Source organism: Ceratotherium simum, chromosome 29 (genome assembly GCF_057802395.1).
Source record: "Ceratotherium simum simum isolate JZ-2026a chromosome 29, ASM5780239v1, whole genome shotgun sequence".
In the NCBI taxonomy this organism is placed as follows: domain Eukaryota; kingdom Metazoa; phylum Chordata; class Mammalia; order Perissodactyla; family Rhinocerotidae; genus Ceratotherium; species Ceratotherium simum.
Window position 1 is genome coordinate 40,457,050 of NC_141928.1, and position 17,490 is coordinate 40,474,539.

General features: G+C 39.4%; 1 protein-coding gene across 1 annotated transcript in view; it reads right to left on the bottom strand.

The window, feature by feature from the left end:
* The window catches only part of LOC101393436 (phospholipid-transporting ATPase FetA-like), a 126,813-nt gene that overhangs the window by 93,597 nt on the left and 15,726 nt on the right, over window positions 1-17,490 (bottom strand). The window lies entirely within an intron of this gene.

Here is a 17,490-nt window from a genome sequence, read left to right on the forward strand (position 1 = left end):
TTAAATTTCCTATAAATACTTAGCTCCTAAATTTTCTTTTGAACTGGTCTTAACATCTTACTGGTTCCCTCATTAAATAATGAGTTAAGGGCCGGCCCCATGGCTTAGCGGTTAAGTGCACGCGCTCCGCTGCTGGCAGCCTGGGTTCGGATCCCCGGCGCCCACCGCTTCTCCGGCCATGCTGGGGCCGCGTCCCACATACAGCAACTGGAAGGATGTGCAGCTATGACATACAACTATCTACTAGGGCTTTAGGGGGAAAAAATAAATAAATAAAATCTTTAAAAAAAAAATAATGAGTTAAATAAAATCTTTGACACCTGTTCATTTTATATTTATATAAGAATCATGTTTTTTAACCTTCTGAAAATTATACTTTATCAAACCCCATGAATTTGCGACACAGAAAAACCCTTCTTTCCATCCCTTCCTTCTCTCCATCCTTAACCCAATTCAGAAAAGGCCAATGAAGTATATCTATTTTAATCAATGTTTTTCAGGTCCTCAGTCACTAAGTGTAGATAAGCCAAGACTAGAACACTTTATAGGTGTTTTCATCTTAATCATCCCGAACAAGATTAGATGGGAAAGAAATCCATAATTTTGAAGGAAATGTAAAGTCTAAGTAAAAGGGTGTTCTCAGCCAAGGGATGTTCAATTGTCAGGAAAAGAATAACCTGGACAACTGTGATCATTTTGGAATGAGAATGCATCTTCCAGTTCTGCCCTCAGTGAGTCCCAAGTGACCTCACTAAGGATACAGTTGCATTAGGTAACTTTAGGAGCCAGGGAGTTAACAGAGGTTAGATGTAAAACAACAGGAAATGAAGTGCTGGCTATTGTGACAAATTGTTGAGTGCAAGCTTCCTATAAAAGTAACCAAATAAAAAAATTAAATATTGTGCAGGCCAAATTCACTTGTGCTTGTTGGCTACAAGTTTTGTACTCCAACCTAAGTTCTGTTCTTTCTGTCATTAGGATCTGTGTTTTCCTCACCAATGTTAGCAGCGCTAATATCACCATTCTCTAGGCACCCAGTCCTACTCTCAGTTGCCTACACCCCCACAGTAGACTTGGGGTTCCTACTGCTGCCGAGAAAGGAGAGCCAAGGATGGGATGTCCTAAAGTTCTGGATTCTTTCCAAGCCCCTGCAGCACCATCAAGCAGCTTTGAGGGGGTAGTCTGGCCAAATCCACGAACCAGCACAGCTTGGAATGTGAAATGGTTTAAGGCACGGAATAGCTAGCCAGGGGTCTGAGTAATGACTGTTTAGCTGGAACCAGGCACTCATCCAATCCTGTGATGCTCTCTGCACACACTACTTTACAAGGCAGCCAACTGGAAAGTACATTGTAGCTGTTAGACTCAGAGGAGAGTAGAAGAAAGTGAGGAGAGGGAGGAAGCAATGGGATGTGGCAGGAAAAGAGAAGAGATGGATCAAAAAAAAGGATTAGGAGCCAGAGAACGGGGTTTTATTTCAAAATTGGCTACTAATTAATGACAGTGTGACTTGGGGCATGTTATTAACCACTTCCTAAAATTTCTTCTAAAATGAGAATGACTTTTTTTTTTTTTGTAAGAAATAGGAAATAAATTAGGCAGATACAAGATGGAGAAAGACCCACTAAAGAATAAATTTGCCAGAGAGATATTTAGGGGTAATTATCTATTACAAACTAACCACAGCATTACTTGCAGCACTCTGTAAGGGAGTGAGCAACACTCCCAGGTGTTTCTCATGAGCTGACTCCTCGTCACTGTCGGAGAAGACAAGGCTAAGGAATTCCCGTGAGATTGGCCTCCAGGGGAACAGGCATCTTTTTTTGGAAATTGCTGGACCTTGGCAGCATGGGGTGTCCCCCAGAGGTCCCTGCCTGTAGCCTGGTTGGTCCCTACAGGGCCAGGACCCAGGGAGTAATATGGAGCTGAGAAGAAGAGCTGTGAGAGGATTAAATTACATAATGTATGAAAATGTCTGCCACAGTGCTTGACACAAAGTCGTCAATCAATAAATGGCAAGGTTTTAAAATTTAATATACATGCCCAACAGATTCTAAAAATTTAAAGTCTAATAATATTGTGTTAGAAAGTGGAGGCACTGGAATACTTACATACTGTTGGTGGTATTAAAAATTGGGCAAACACTTTGGAAAACAATTTGGCCTTATCTAGTAAAGTTGATGGATCATTTACCCTATAACCCAGCAAGTCCATTTTTAAACATATGCCCTAGGGAAACTCTCGTAATATGTCATTAACAAGGATGTGTGCAGTGGCAGTGCTCATTAACAGCAAAACTGGAAACCAACCACATGGCTATTAACAGTAAGTAGGGAAATAACTTGTGGTATATTCATACAAAGGAAAGCTATCTGGTAGTGAAAATGAATGAACTACAGTTATACACATTAATATCATTAAATCTCAGGAATATAATATTTAGGGAAAAAACAAATTACTAAAGAATACGTATAGTATTATTCCATTTACATAAAGTTAAATATCACGCAAAACTATATCATTAGAGATACATACTTTCAAGGCAAACCTATAAAGAGAAGCAAGGGAATGAAAAATACAAAATTCAGGACAGAGGTTGGGGGGGATGGGATGGAGAAAGGCATACTGAGAGCTTCAAGCTACACTTGTGCTCATGTTATTGTTACTCTTTACAACTTACCTATTTGTTATAAACTTTATATCTATTCAATATATAACAACAAAAGAACTAAAAAATTAAAGTGAATAGACCAACTGTAGGAAATATTCTTTCTATCTTACTCAGGAGAGTAATTTTTAAATAATCCTTATTGAAACAGTAGGTCCAATTTGGGCGACTATATTTTAAAAAACATTTTATTTTGAGATAATTTTAAACTTTCAGAAGAGTTGCAAAAATAGTATGGAAAATATGCATGTACCTTCACCCGTCTTACTCTTTATGTTAACATCTTACATAACCATAGAACAATTAACAAACTAAGAAATTAACCTTGGTATAATATTATTAACTGAAGTACAGAAATTATTTTTTACCAATTCTTTCTACTAATGTCCTTTTTTTTGTTCCAGGACCGAATCCAGGATCCCACAAAACATTTAGTTGTATGTCTCTTCCAACCTGTGACTGTTCCTCATTCTTTCCTTGTTTTTCACATTCTTGATACTTTTGAAAGGTACTGGCCAGTTGTTTTGGGAAATGTGCCTTAACTGGGGTTTGTCTGATGTACCCATCATATCAGGGAATACATGCTGTCATATGTATTCCTGGTGACATGAACCTAGATTGCCTGGCTAAGATGTTGTCTGCCAGAACTCTCCACTGTAAACTTACTATTTTTCTCTTTGTAATTACTAAATATTTGGGAGAAGGGTCATCACATTTCAAAAAAGAAGGTTGAAAAAACAGTAGAGTCATAAAAGAGGCACCAAAGAGAAGTCAAGGAATAGCACCAGCCTCTATAAGACATGGTTATAGGAACTAAAGCTCTTTCATTTAGACATGAGAATGTAAAGATAGAAATAACAGGTCCCACCTTGAGCTGCCTAGACCTTGGACTGAACTATATAACACAGAAATGAAGACAACCTTACCGAAACTTGGGTTTGGGAGTGAAGTACTGATCTACTGACCTATTAGCCAATAGTCTCCCAATTGGCATCACATTGCAAACCAACTTCAAGTTCCCCCGAGCCACAGCGGTGATTCTGTGCTGCCAGCATCTCATCTCGCCCCACACATACTTATACAAAAAAACTGTTGAGCTTACTAAATACAAAGTTTTGGAGGAGGGCTTTAAGTTTATATTTGGCTCAGTCTGAAAACCACATAAACTATAACAAACACGATGAAGTCTAGCAATGGCATACTTGTGACACCAGCATAGCCAATGACTCTTAGTACTGGAATATCATAGACTGCACGCATACAAGTCATAATCAGCTCTCAGTGAACAAATCTGTCTTCCAGAGAACAGAGCTCTTCACCAACAAAGGAACAAACTCCTGAGAATCTGAGGAAAGGACTCTCACACAGAAGCAGATGTGCCTATCACCCACTGACTAACATAAGAGCTACATTTTCCCCAAACTGTTGTGTAAAATCATGAAAGCTTCCAGTTTACTCCATTAAGGTTTCTCGGAGTTAGCTATTATACCCAATGCACAAATCTCCAGAGTTACTCCAGAAATCAAAGTCCCTCATCCCAATTCCCATCACATGAATCTCAGCAAAGCTAACAAAAGTTTTCTTTTTTTAATGCAACGGAGCACCTAAAAAAAAAAAGCAAGTCTTACCCTGAAATGCTTTTAAAAGCACAGCCCAAAACTCGGCAGCACTCCACACCACAGCTCTCTTCTCAGTTACAGCCCCTGCCTTATCCCCTCCTTATTTCAACCACAGCTTCCTGCTAACAGGAAAACAAAGATCTTCTAAACTTAGGAACTTGAAGACTCTGGGAGGGCGGGAAGATGTAAAAACATCTCCTAGTCTATGGGGCCATTTGGATGGCTGGGTCCTTCATGACCTTCTTCAAGTTCCTACTTCCAACTGACCCCTGGCTTCTGAGAGCTTGCCAAATTCCTTTGTTGTGGATTGTTTTCTTCTGCTTCCTCTAGAAAGGGAAATAGAGTGAGTCTCACAATGCTCATTTACAACCTGCTTCTTCCAAAGATGATTCATGGACCTCTAATAATCTTTCAATTAACTTGGCTTTGGTGTCAGGTGGTTTAAAGTAAAGAGCTGAAGATGAACATAAAATAATCTTAAAACACAAAATGGAGTAGAAAGGCACCTGTAAAACACTGCAGTTTCTTAACTGTGGCCTCTATTCTCACACTCACGTCCTTCTCCAGGAGTCACCTGCGCAGTCTATAAAGCAGGCTTCGTACAGCAGCTGTGTGCTACAACACTCCTCTTCTGCCTAGAGCTTTAGCTTGGGTCTGAACAAACATTGGAGCCCATACAACCTCCTTCTGGCACTTGTAATTTTGAAGTCTCACAAAGTAAGCTCCTTATTAGTAGCATAATACTGATGCTTTGGGATGATTTATTTTCCCTTTTAGTCTATAAAAATGAGTCAAAGTTTACTAAGCTAGTCTTAACTGTTTTGCACATACTAGGCAGTTAACAAATGTCTGCTGAAAGGAATTGTAGGAACCAAGTGTTATGTTCTCTTTTAAACAAATTTTCTTTTAAAATTGGGGCAAGGATGAGATAATAGAACCAGCACTGACTGACGTGGAGTTTGGAAACCTCTGTTCTATTATCAGCTGGATTCCTAAATTATTTGTACCTAAAACAAATGACTCTCTTCTTTGGTTTTCTAGCTTTTCTCACCTATAATAAAAAGGCAATGCCTGCTACTTCCCTTTCTCACTCATAAAAATAATGTAAAGGAGGGGTTTTCAAATGGTGTTATGCAGAGCAGAGTGGTTTCTCAGGGGCTGAAATAGGGTTCAGGGTAGAGCAGAGGAAGGGAAAGGAGCACTTCCTCTCTTTCAACTTGAATGACTCTGCTTTTATCTGGAATTTTCCATGTATTTTCAATGGAAAAAGTAGTTTCTCCTACTAAAAACAAAGTTGGAAAATCATCTGGATGCTTCTGGCATAAATGCTTATTTGAGTAAGTTAAAATGTACATTTGTAGATGGAACTCAACCTCCAGCTAGACCAGGCACAGTTCAAAATCCTTAAATAGCCTCTCTTAGTGTACCTTACCCTGGCATCTATGTGGCCTTGGCACAAAGTCCCAATGAAAGCTGGAACTACTGGGAACCATTTGAAGACATTTCTCCGCCTCACCTCAGTCTTTTCTAATCCCACGGTCACCCCATAGTTCATTAAGATACTTAGTCTTCCCCTCCCTTGTTTTCATGGCAGTGCATTTTCCTGGTTTTGTTCCGACTACCTCTTTGACTGCTTTGTAGTGTGATGTAGTCGAGTTAGGCTGACCTGAATTTAAACCCTGGAGCCAACACTTATCAAAGGTGTGACCTTGGGCTGAGATAAGCACTCAAAGAATTTATAGTCTCCTCATCTCTCACGTGAAGATAATCACTTCACCTAGCAAGGACTACACAAAATAAAGTATATCAAGCATTTTCTATAGTGCCTTGCACATAATAGCTGCTCTTCCCCCAAAGCATGGTTCTTATCCCCGTTCCCTGTGCATGCTCCCCCTGAGTTATGGTATCATTTTCTCTCATTGCATCTCTAGCCCTGGCTCCTAAAACTCTCTCTAGTTCTAAACTCACACTGTTGGACATTACCTCTCAGGTGCTCACTAGCATCTCAAGATAAACATGTTCCAAAATGACATTTCTCACCTTCCCTGATTTCCAGCATATCTGCTCCTCCACGTTATTATCCTGTAACTTGTTCATGAAACCTAAGAGTCACCTTCAGTTCCTCCTCTGATCACCTGTCAGTCCTATAATATTCCATCTGAGGGTCTCTTGAAGCTATTACCTCCTTTCTAATCCCACTAATATCATCTCCTCCTGAATTCAATATCCTGTTATTCGCTTCCAACTTTTATAAATGATCCACTGCTGCCCTAAAGCAGAGCACTGATCATGTCTTCTTACTGACCAGCTCAAAAACCTTCAATGGCTTCCCATGGGTTACTGAATGAAGGCCAGATATTATCAGCCACACATTCAAGATGCTCTAATTTGAACTCAAACCATTCTTTCATCTTTCTCTTCCACTATTTACCTATATTCAAACTGGCCTATACACAATTCCCTACATGGCCCACGCCTTCCTGCATCTGTGCCACTTTTCACACCGTTCCTCCCAAGGGTAATGACCTGCTCTGTATCAGTGGCAATCTTTCAAAGGCTTTCTTACAAAGGCCGGGTCACATCCCATGAACTTCTCAATGAAGTTCCTCTGCTCCCACTTTACCCACTCCCAACTCCCATCCCACTTCGTTGGTATTATTCTCCTAAGACTAACCATTTCTCTTCCTTGTGTTATAATTATTCTTTGCATTTTATCTCCTCTATCAGATTGGTAAGTGTGACCTTGTCTAATTAATTTCTGTGTCCTCTAAAGCCCTAGCACAGGGCTTGGCTTCTAAGTAGAGGATTGGTAAAAAAAATATGAACTTGAAAAAAGAATGAAGACCAGCAGTAGGTGCGTTTATTAAGAATACCAGCCCAAGGAAAACCTTTCTGAAAAATACAGGTTAAAAGATGTCTCCTACTGATAACTTCATCAAGACAATTGCTATAAAGAATACAAACACTTTCTGATGATGTTTAAAATCAGCTCTGGGATCTGTACATCTCTCAGTTAAAATCAGTCCAAAGACACATTCCCCTTAGCTGCCCTACTTCATTAGATACAAATGTGGCAGCCATAAAGCGGGGGGCATCTGTTGCTAACATAATCTAAAATCCTAAACCGTGAGTGATTTTCCGGGTCACACATGTCACTTCTCTGCTGGCGGTTGACGCTCCACTGTTCTACTTCACAGCAGATAGCAGAACATTTCTAATGCTACCAGGTCAACAAGCTGTGGGAGTTTAAGTCACTCCAGTATGAGGCTCCCTGTCCTCACATGTCCTCAGGAAACTCTGGCTTTGAGACTAAACCAGGAATATCCCTGGATCACAGTGCCAATTGGAATTGTCAAGTAGTTTTCTCACATCATATGGGGTTTTCTTGGGTCTAAGGGGAGTCACAGAGGGACTAAGCTGAACTAAATTAAACTAAGCCCAAGTAATAAGAATCACTTTCAGAACTGCCTTCCACTCCCACTAGGAATATCCGGGCTGGGAGCCATCCTGGATCTTGGGATGGCCTCTCAGGGTCACTCTGATTGTGGGAATTACAGAATTTCACAATTGGAAAGGCACTGGGAGATATCTAGTCCATCCTCCCACCCAGAGCAGTCATTCTCTGTGGTTAGCAACCCTGGCCACCTTGCTTAAATACTTCCAGTGAAGAAGAAATCACTGTCTCTCAAGATGGCCTCTATATTTCCAGCCAGCTCAATTTACAAATACCTTTATTCGTTCAATTTCTCTTGACTCTCATAAGCCTCCGAGGCAAGCAAGAGCCAACAGTAGGTCCTGCCTCAGCTCTCTCTTAATCTCTTCCCAGCTGGCGAGCACTGAGATGAACAAGCGCCCAGCCCTTGAGTGTGCTACTCCACCCATCATCGCCTTCCATCCTGTAACATGGTTACTGCACTAGGTGCTGTGCCCCAGGGTCCTGAGCCCTAAAATTTATCCACGCACCTACTACATGAGCAGCAACAAATAAAATGAATTATGAGCACTTTACTTGTTTCTCAGTACAGATCTAGGACATCTTAGCTTTGCTGCTTGCCCTAATTCTTAAATGCACTCCACTCCAATCTTATCCAACCTCAGATCCTTTTAGGGATTTCAATTCTCCAATTTATCTCTCAGAGATTTCCAATAACCTTACTGACATTCACTGTATATATTTCAATTCCAGTGCAACAAATCCAAACCACATGCTAGCCCAATTGATTGGGCCCACCCAGACAAATGCTGTCTAAAGCAAGAGTAACAGTTCTGCTCATTGCAGTTCTGACAACAGGTTAAGCAGGCAGGCAGGTTAAGATTATTCATTCTTACAGCCTCCTCAGCAACTCGAATCTAACAGAGAATCCTGACACTCTGAATTTCAGTAACTACTGAAGAACTTCTGGGTCATGCTTACTGGTCTAGTTGATCTCAAGAAGCCGTGTGGTGTTAGACAGGGAGGCTGCAGGAGCCAAAAAAGGCACATATAGAATTTGGGAACCAGGTTTTTAAACATACTCATCCATGCCCTTGAAAAGAAGTTAAGAAGATTCAGCATTAACTAATGTTTAACCATCTATGGAAATATTCCCTGAAGTAATCTGTTTAAGACATAATTTATACATGTGCTGATAAGATTAAAGTACAGCCTGAATTAATCTCAGCATGGGGTTTAGGGTTCCTCCCTAGAAAATAAGGTATGAAGTTAAAATAGAACTAATTAAGAGAAGCTCTACTCTTTAAAACTTACATGTTGGTCATGAGAGAGTAAAGGAATGACAATTGTTAGAACAGAAAATACTGAAAGATTTATCACTGTTTCAACCACTGCCTGGGGAAAAGTTTCTCTGATTATAATGCCTATCAGAGTTATTTGGAAAGAAATATCACCAGAACAGAACAGTTTATCCAACTATCAGAATACCACAAAAAACATCCAGCTCTCTTTGCTATAATTCTGGGATCTCTAATTTGGTCTCCTGGGTAGGGCTGTCCACTAGAAGGCTACCCGAGACATTATTAGATTTCCCACGGTAAACTTTTAAAGTAGCTGTCTTGTTGATAAATTATTCTTTCCAGAAAGAAGAGTGAATTGATACTCTGGCACCTGGTCACTCCTAGAACAAGCTGTAAGTTGAATTTCTGAATGTGTAAACCTTGGACTGGTGAGGACCACATCAAGATGTAGATTTCAGAGGTCCCACCTTAGCAGTCTGTTGTCTCAGTCTCACTCCCTCACCTCTTACAACAATACTATATTCCGTAAAACTCAATGACTAGAGATTCACAAGACCTAAGATTTTTAACTCAACCCTGTTGATACTACTCTGAGTCTCCATCTTCTCATCTGTACATGAGAAGGTTGGAAAAGATAACTTCTACTGCCCCTTCCAGTCTTAGAATTATTCCATGACTCTAGAAATTATTAGAAATAACAAGATTTCAGTAAGGTGCCAGGTTACAAAATAAATTTACAACTAAATAGCCTTTCTAGATGCTTATAATAACCAGGTAGAAAAAAAAAAGGAAGAAGTACCATTTAAATAGCAACAAAATTTAAAATATTTAGGAATAAGCCTAATAATAAATGTATAGATCTATATGAAAAGCCACAAAATTTTACTGAGGGCCACAGAAGAAACACTAAATTAATAGAAAAATATCATGTTCCTGGATAGGGAGACTTGACATTGCAAAAATATTAACTATCCCCTAGATTAATCTACAAATTTAATGCAATCACAATCAATGAAATTTTTTTGAACTTGAATAGATAATTTAAAAATGTATCCGTAAAAAGAGTAGTCATTCACTACTTCTTCCAATCATGGTTTCCTAGAGGAGGTGGAATTTCATGAGTCCTTTGAATAAAGGGAAACACCTATACACTTTTTGAGGGCAAAAAACTATAACTCATGTTACTTTAATATATCACGAAGCCTAGCATATACATGTAGTACTGTAAGCCTGGCATTCTCAGATTTAATATTTGTATAACTTCAACTTTCATGAGCAACCCTGAAAGCTCACACTATAGAGTGATTTCACTGAAGCATAAATCCAAATTGGGTGCTCTATGAAGTTAGTGTACAGCAGTCACTAAGGCAGTGCGTAAGCGTAGCTGACTGCCTAGAATTCACACCTCAAAGAGTTTTTTTATTTACTTGCTATCATTTATGTAGTAATTTTCATTTAAGATCCAGAGGTTACTTACCTTTTTAGTTATACTTTATTTTAAATTATTTTATTTTTATTCAATTATATTTCATTCTATAGGAGGAATTATATACTACAATGATATTCACAAGCTTAGTGATACCTGACAATCTCATTCATTAATGGACACACACACACACACACACTCATACACACACAGTGGTTGACTGGCCATGAGGCTCTGAAGAAACAGAGGTATATAGCATGACGAGTTCAAAGTGGAACAAAAATGGCTAGGGACAAACGGTCAAGGATCAAGAAGAAAGTACAGATTGGGAGATGTGAAAGGAGACTGCAGAAACTTAAAGTTTAAATGAAGTGAATAAGGTTATACAGAGGTTCTTAAATTCATTTAACAAATGTGTCAAGTATTATACTAAGGGCTAAGGAATGTAGAAAAGAATCAGACATGATCCCTTATCACTGCCTTGAAGAAATTCACTCTCTACTAGGCGAGACATACGAGTAATCCACTGCTATACAGTGTGGTGGGTGGTATGATAGAGGTAAGGACAGGATGTCGTGGAAGTGCAAAAGTGGAGCATCTAAACCAGATTGCAGGGATAAGGTAAGGTTTCTTGAAGCAGATCATGAGCTGAGTCTTAAAGCATAAATATAAGTTAGCTTAGTTAATACGGCAGAAAGAGTTTTCAGGCAGGGGTGAGTAACAACATATGAAAGGGCACGGAGTGGAGTATACTGCAGAATGCCATCGAATACTTTAAAAGGTAAGTTAACATGATCAGACTTGTGATTTAGAAAGATAAGGCATCAGTGTGGAGTCTAGCTTGACTGATGGCCAGAAAATGAGTTAAGATGCTGCTACTGTAATCCAGAAGAAAAATACTGAGTAGATGAATTAAGGCATTGGCAATGGGGATGGAGAGAAGGGGTTACATTTGACAGTTATGTAAGACGTAAAATCAACAAAGTGGAATTTATCTTGGTGAATTCTCTAAAGTCCAAGATTCGAACTTCAGTTTTTAGGCTTAGACACTTGGTTTTTGGCTGTTCATTGAGACTGAACCCATAATTCAAATTAACGTTAATAAGGTGTCAGAGGTTGATGTAAAACCAGAATGGCAGATGATTATTTGCAATGAAATAGATTAACTGTCACAGTGACTACAATATTTTCTTTGGCACATTCGGATATTTTCTCCTTGTAGAAAGATATACATGAGAAACCAGTCATAATCAGAAGCCTGCTTATCAACAAGGAATTAGACGTAGGGAAATTAAACTGTGTTTTAAGCGTTTAATAGCAACACACCACAATGGGGAGACAGGAATGTTCAAATCTGTGGGCTACAATCTCTCCCTTGGGGGCCGGCCCAGTGGCGCAAGCAGTTAACTGCGCACGCTCCACTTTGGCGGCCCGGGGTTCACAGGTTCGGATCCTGGGTGCACACCGACGCACCGCTTGGTAACCCATGCTGTGGCGGTGTCCCATATAAAGTAGAGGAAGATGGGCACAGATGTTAGTTCAGGGCCATTCTTCCTCAAGAAAAAAGGGGAGGATTGGCAACGGATGTTAGCTCAGGGCTAGTCCTCCTCACAAAAAAAAAAAAAAAATCTCTCCCTTGGACAGTACTCAGAGAGGCACAACTAAAGTATGCTTCTCCCTCTCCTGTTTCTATGTTGCCTTTGCTAACCAATAGCACTTTTATGAATATTCTTTAGATAAATATCTTTACTCAAAGATAATCTGTCCAGTCTGTCTTTTAAAGATGATTTTGGATTGCTTTGCCTTGATCTGTGTTGATGTTAGAATTTAATTCTCAGTCATAAATCTAATTTCCCTTATTTCCAGATCTTAGAGATGGAGGTGGAGAACAAGTGATCTCTCAGTAACTATTTACTCCCTACAAACACCAGATGAAAGATGAAAAAGACAATGGGAGAGAGAGACAAATGGGTAGGATTCAAAAAAATGTGGTTTACAAAGAGAAGGCTCTTTTTTTTTTTTTTTTTGTGAGGAGATCAGCCCTGTGCTAACATCTGCCAATCCTCCTCTTTTTTTGCTGAGGAAGACTGGCCCTGGGCTAACATCCGTGCCCATCTTCCTCCACTTTATATGGGACGCCGCCACAGCATGGCTTGACAAGCAGTGCGTCAGTGCATGTCCAGGATCCGAACCAGCGAACCCCAGGCTGCCGCAGCAGAGCGCGTGCACCTAACCGCTTGCGCCACCGGGCCAGCCCCAGAGAAGGCTCTTAAAGGCAATTAACCATAGGCTGACTATACAAAATTTCATAATTTAAACAAATCAAATCCTGACATATTTTAACACCAAACCATCTGAAGAGAAACACTGAAAAGTGTTCTTGGAACAGTCATTTAGCCAGAATCCTGTTCAGAATATATCTTACTTATATTAATACATCAACCATTTATTGAATACCCACAGTGTCCCAGGTACTAGGGGAAAAGTGGAAATTACCAACACATAATCCCTGCCCTTAAGGAGCTCACTAGAAGGGCACATAACCAAGTAATTACAAAACAGTGGGGTAAGTGGGATAACAAAAGTGGCTTCAGCTGGAGCACAGAGTAGTCACTTCTGTCTGGGGAAAGGCAGGGTGGGGATAGAAAAGAGTTATGTCACAAAGGACATAACTCCTGTGTGCTGATTCATTATTACCAATGTTAAACCTGGCAACTGGCTTATTGGAAAGATCTAACTGAATGGATATTTCTAACTCTGGCCATAGAACATTTCAAACTGTTCTAGCTTTTTTTTTTTTTTTTTTTTTTTTTTAAGATTTCTATTTATTTATTTTTTCCCCCAAAGCCCCAGTAGATAGTTGTCTGTCATAGCTGCACATCCTTCCAGTTGCTGCATGTGGGACGCGGCCCCAGCATGGCCGGAGGAGCGGTGCGTCAGTGCGCACCCGGGATCCGAACCCGGGCCGCCGGCAGCAGAGCACGCGCACCTAACCACTAAGCCACAGGGCCGGCCCCTGTTCTAGCTATTTTTAAAATAATGAAGATATCCTAAAAATTAAATCCATTTAAATTCACTTTTTAGTTTATTAAAAACAATAGAAACAACAGCAGCAGCCACATAGGACCATTTTAAGGAGTCTCGTAGGTGAATCAGGAGTACTAGATATCAAAATCACAGTTACAGGACATCACAACTGCAAAATGATGGGAATCCCTGACCGAACCCTCTTTTCTTGGTTTTCTAACTTAATCTTTAGTCTACTAAATGTTCACTTAAGACCTACCAGGTGCATTCTGCAATATCTATGTATATCAAATCATCATGTTGTACACAAACTTACACAATGTTATATGTCAACTGTACCTCAATAAAGCTGGCGGCAAAAAAAAAAAAAAAAAAGGAACCTACCACACACACAGTGAAAAAAAGAAATAAGACTGTGAATGGGGAAGAGAATTAGATCTAATGATACAAAGAGATATAATGCAAACGATAAACGCCTTAAGGGGACTTGAGGGAGGGGATAGTAAACAAAGTGCCAAATGGTTGAAGGAGGAGAGTTATTCTAGTTAGAGAAGTCAAGAAAGGCTTAATGGGAAAGTGGCCTTTGAGCTGTGTCTTACAACAGCAGTGAAAGTCTTGGTAAAGAATAGATCTAAATATTTTTTCTCCTGATAATCAAATAACTTTTTTAAACAAAGATATGTCATATTAATTAAAATTTTATCATCTCTTAATAATAATTTTATCTAGTTATGACAAACTTCATGGATGTAATCTGATAAACACTTTTAAAATGGAAGATAAAAAAGGGAAAAGGTAAGCAGAAAACTAAATAAGGTGTCAGAGCTTAGTAATTGTGCACAGACCTCTGTGAACCCAGGGTTTTATTATTGTACAACATTTTCTTGTTTGGATCTCTTGGAGGCCAAGCAGTTTTCTTAGTAGTTAGCTCTCTTGAAGGGATGACTAAGAGATTAAAAAAAACAAAATTTTCTTTAAAGGTATATTTGGTCTTACCAATCCATGCATTTTAGAATTTTGTTATCGGACAATTCATTAAACTTCATTTTATTGCTTTAAACCTACTGGGTCTTTCATTTCAGTAGGAAAATATTTAATTCCCTACAGAAGTAACTAATTGAGTAAAAATCTCTTAACTGTTGCACTTTTCTCCCCGACCTGTTCCATCTCTCTTCACTTGACACTCTCACAAACCCTCTTCATTTTTTTTTTTTTATAATTTTATTCATTTATTTTTTCCCCCAAAGCCCCAGTAGATAGTTCTATGCCATAGCTGCACATCCTTCCAGTCGCTGTACCGCTGTACGTGGGACGCGGCCTCAGCATGGCCGTGGAAGTGGCGCGTCGGTGCACGCCCGGGATCCGAACCCTGGCCGCCAGCAGTGGAGCGCGCGCACCTAACCGCTAAGCCACGGGGCCGGCTCCCTCTTCATTCTGTATACAGAACAATAAGTAATACTCTTTGCATCTGATCATCAGAGCTAGACCAATCAGTGCTTTGTTTTTTAACTCCTCTAAGCCTCTGAACCATGAATAAAGTACAGATCACTAACCTGTTCATGACTTTGTTTTTCCCTAGCACAAGAACTATAAGAAGAAATGAGAGAATCTCATCATTTGCATTTGTTTAGCTTTTATAGTTTATAAAAATCATCTCATTAAGCCTGAGATATAGGGAAAGATAATTACCCATTTACAGTTGAGAAAACTAACACTCAGAGAGACGGTAAGTGGCAAGAATCAGCACTGGAAATCATGCCTTTTGCTTGTAAGTCCTGAACTCAGTAGGCCCATTCCCATCCTTTGGGTAGATGATTTCTCCACTTCAAACCATAGGGATTCTTTTTGCTCTCTAGAGTGTTTCCAATTGAATTTGTTCAAGAAAATGAAGATCTACTCTCCTTGGCAATCTTCTTGCCTGGGACACCACATACGGCCACCCAGGTTGTACACTGCATATTTTCAGAGGTCACCATTCACAGACTGCAGTGGGAACTGTGCCCTGGAGTTGTATAATGTCATGGTCCTGATATGGACTTTCCTTTTTTTTTTTTTTTTTTGTTTATTGCAGTAACATTGGTTTATAACATTGTATAAATTTCAGGTGTACATCATTATACTTCTATTTCTGCATAGATTACATCATGTTCACCACCCAAATACTAATTACAACCCATCACCACACACATGTGCCGAATTATCCCTCTCGCCCTCCTCCCTCCCCCCTTCCCCTCTGGTAACCACCAATCCAATCTCTGTCTCTATGTGTTTGTTTATTGTTGTTATTATCTACTACTGAATGAAAGAAATCATACGGTATTTGACCTTCTCCCTCTGACTTATTTCACTTTGCATAATACCCTCAATGTCCATCCATGTTGTCACAAATGGCTGGATTTCATCGTTTCTTATGGCTGAGTAGTATTCCATTGTGTATATATACCACAGCTTCTTTATCCATTCGTCCCTTGATGGGCACTTAGGTTGGATCCAAGTCTTGGCTATTGTGAATAACGCTGCATGAACACAGGGGTGCATGTATCTTTACGCATTGGTGTTTTCAAGTTCTTTGGATAAATACCCAGCAGTGGAATAGCTGGATCACATGGTAGTTCTATCCTTGATTTTTTGAGGAATCTCCATACTGTTTTGCATAGTGGCTGCACCAGTTTGCACTCCCACCAGCAGTGTATGAGAGTTCCCTTCTCTCCACTTCCTCTCCAACATATGTTGTTTCCTGTCTTGTTAATTATAGCCATTCTGACGGGCATGAGGTGATATCTCATTGTAGTTTTGATTTGCATTTCCCTGATAGTTAATGATTTTGAACATCTTTTCATGCGTCTCTTGGCCATCTGTATATCTTCTTTGGAGAAATGTCTGTTCAGGTCTTTTGCCCATTTTTTAATTGGGTTGTTAGTTTTTTTGTTATTGAGATGCATGAGTTCTTTATATATTTTGGAGATTAAGCCCTTATCAGATGTATGGTTTGCAAACATCTTCTCCCAATTGCTAGGTTGTCTTTTCGTTTTGTTGATGGTTTCCTCTGCTGTGCAGAGGCTTTTTAGTTTGATGTAGTCCCATTTGTTTATTTTTTCTATTGTTTCTCTTGCCCAGTCAGACATGGTGCTTGAAAATATGTTGCTAAGACCGATGTCGAAGAGAGTACTGCCTATGTTTTCTCCTAGAAGTTTCATGGTTTCAGGTCTTACGTTCAAGTCTTTAATCCATTTGGAGTTAATTTTTGTGTCTGGTGTAAGGTAAGGGTCTACTTTCAATTTTTTGCATGTGGCTATCCAGTTTTCCGAACACCATTTGTTGAGGAGACTTTCTTTTCTCCATTGTATGTTCTTGGCTCCTTTGTCAAAGATTAGCTGTCCATACATGTGTGGGTTTATTTCTGGGCTTTCGATTCTATTCCATTGATCTGTGTGTCTGTTTTTGTGCCGGTACCATGCTGTTTTGGTTACTATAGCTTTGTAGTATATTTTGAAATCAGGGAGTGTGATACCTCCAGCTTTGTTCTTTTTTCTCAGGATTCCTTTAGCTATTCGGGGTCTTTTGTTGTTCCATATAAATTTTAGGATTCTTTGTTCTATTTCTGTGAAAAATGTTGTTGGAACTTTGATAGGGATTGCATTGAATCTGTAGATTGCTTTAGAAAGTGTGGACATCTTAACTATGTTAATTCTTCCAATCCAAGAGCATGGAATATCTTTCCATTTCTTTGTGTCTTCTTCAATTTCTTTCAGAAATGTTTTATAGTTTTCCGTGTACAGCTCTTTCACCTCTTTGGTTAAGTTTATTCCTAGGTATTTTATTCTTTTTGTTGCAATTGTAATTGGGTGGTATTCTTAATTTCTCTTTCTGCTACTTCCTTGTTAGTGTGTAGAAATGCAACTGATTTTTGTATGTTGATTTTGTATCCTGCAACTTTACCATATTTGTTTATTACTTCTAAAAGTTTTCTGGTAGATTCTTTAGGGTTTTCTATATATAAGATCATGTCATCTGCA